The 2525-nt window shown below is 44.2% G+C and overlaps 1 pseudogene across 1 annotated transcript; it reads right to left on the minus strand.

Moving 5' to 3' along the window:
* Positions 1 to 363: 363 nt before the first annotated feature.
* Positions 364 to 1404, minus strand: LOC306645865 (large ribosomal subunit protein uL22-like; annotated as a pseudogene). Its single transcript has one exon. The product of its transcript is annotated as a large ribosomal subunit protein uL22-like (transcript).
* Between the last annotated feature and the right edge of the window lie 1121 nt (positions 1405 to 2525).

Below are 2525 nucleotides of genomic sequence, written 5' to 3' on the forward strand. Positions count from 1 at the left end.
TTTTGGCGACATCTTTTTACTTAGATTTCTGAGCAAGCAGTACAGTTTGTCCAAGGTATTGCAGCTTTGCTTTAATTTTTACAAAGCAACATGATTTTTCTTCTCTGGGTGCCTTGGCTCTTGTGGCTCACTTGTCCTCTTCACCATGATCTATGGAATCATGAAGTGTCCCAGGAGTGGCTGTGGAGAACTCCCAGATTCGGTCTCATCACTTCTAGAGTAGCAGCTGTGCTCCCCAGCATTTATTAATTTTTTTTCATTTATCCAATAGGCATTCAATATTTATGTACGTATGTACGTATCTTTGTACTGAGGATGGCTCAGGGGCACTTTACTGCTGAGTTACAGCCCCAGCCCTTTTTTTTTTTCTATTTTGAGACAAGGCCTCACTTAGTTGTTGAGAGTCTCGCTAAGTTGCTTAGGCTGGCCTCAAATTTGTGATCCTCCTGCCTCAGCCTCCTAAATCACTTGGATTACAGGTGTGTGCCACTACACCCGGCCCAATACATACTCTGACACAGTTCTTACCCCTCAGGGGGGACCCAGATGCGTAAACGGATGATGCAGTATTGTGAGGAGGAGCAGACAATGACGGGGACAACACCAGGGTGTGGTGAGCCTGCTGGATTCATTCTTTTTTTTTTTTTTTCTTGAATTTATTTTATGCTGAATTTATTCCCATACTATAAGTTTTGGTTTCTTTAGTTTCTTCTGGGATATCTTTGTCTTCTGTGCAACCTCCTCTTTTGGTTTAGGAACAATCTGTTCCTTTTCAGTGAGGGTCACCTCCACATGGCAGGGGAACTCATGTATGGGTTAATCCAACCATGAGTTCTGTACGAACGGCAGCGCATCTTGGGTACTTTGTTTACCTGGATGTGTTCAATGATCAGAGAATCTACGTCTAAACCTGTAAGTTCAGCATTACTCTCTGCATTTTTAAGCAAATGCAGCAAAAAATCAGCACTCTTTTTGGGCCACCATCCCTGTGTCCAGCCCCACTGTTTGGCCTGGGCACACCTGCCAACTCCACCACTGAATGCCACACATTGCTTCTTTAAAGTGACAATCCTTCAGGTCCTTGGTAGCTTTTTGGATATGCATACCCTGGATGGCCTGCAAGGTTTCACTGGTGTTCTTAAAGTGAACACGAAGATTTGGATCTCTTGATTTGCATGATTTTGTGGGGTTTTCTGGGTCAAGAGAGTAGCAGACCATTTTCACAGATCACCTGAGGCCGCTTATAGGAAGAGCTGGATTCATTCTTGAACTTGATGTGCAGTGGGGCTAGACAGGGCAAGATCCTGGAGTTGAACCAGGTGGAGAATAAGAGGAGGAGGAGAAAAGACAGGAGGAGGAGAGCAGGAAGTACTTCAGTGAGAGAAGCAACACCTGCAATGATCCAGGGTCAGAAATTAATGACACGGCCGGGCGCAGTGGCACACACGCCTGTAATCCCAGCAACTCAGAAGGCTGAGGCCGGAGGATTGCATGTTTGAGGCCAGCAAATTAGAAAAAGCCTCAGCAACTTAGACCCTGTCTCAAAATAAAAAGAACTGGGAATGTAGTTTAGTGGTAAAGCATCACCAGTACTCTCTCCCCCGCCAAAAAAAAAGAAGAAGGGAAGGGAGAAAGAAAGAAAAAATTGGCGACATGTAACTCAATTCGGCTAGACTTTGGGGTGAAGAGGCTGGGAAGATCACGGTATCCTGAAAACCGATGATTTTCACACGTTGTGCTCTGCAGTTCCTAGGTTCCTGTCTTAAACTTTGTTGGTGTTTAGTAATGATAAAATTAACATTGGAAAAGTGGTTCTGATGTTTTATTTACCTACAGCATCTCTTTTAATCTTTGTAAGAACATTTTGAAGAAATAGAGCAGGAGAAAAGCCAGAAGTAGGAAGTTTGTGGCTTATACAAAAGCGGGGGCTGAAACACACCCAAGTCTCTTGCCACCAAATCCCACTCTTTTCCCATGTGCAGATTGCCTTGGTTGATTGAACTGCTAGAAGAGGTGGGGTTTTTTGTTTTTTGTTTTTTTTTTTTTTTTATTCCATTTGATGAAACTCCAAACAGAAGAACAGGATTTCTGCCAAGCCCAGCCTGGTAATCAATTTATGTTAGGTCTGAGTGGTGGCCCCAGGATTTGGTGAGTGACAAGAGTCTTGTGTTTGGCTAAAGAGCAGAATGGTCTGTATGTGTGGGATTCTAGTAGATGCCAGTCAGGAAATGAACACTCTTCCACTCCAGAAGACGGCTTGCTCGTAAGGTTGGGCGTCCCTCCTGGATGACACCCGCCGTCCTAGAGTTCAGCCTCTCTCCTGCTTTAATTTGCTCTATGACATTCAGCAAATTCCTCAGGAACTTCGCTGAAAAGTTCTAAGAGCAGCTTGTTTCTCTGGAAGAAGTGGGCAGAGAAAAGTTACAAGGAATTGTAGTTGAACAGTCAAACGGTAACTCTTAGTTCCTCGAGGTGAGCTGCCTGGGGAGACATGAGAGTGGGCAGAAAAATACTACAGATTAACA

The sequence above is a fragment of the Sciurus vulgaris genome (assembly GCF_902686455.1).
Source record: "Sciurus vulgaris genome assembly, chromosome: 16".
Taxonomy (NCBI): Eukaryota; Metazoa; Chordata; class Mammalia; order Rodentia; family Sciuridae; genus Sciurus; species Sciurus vulgaris.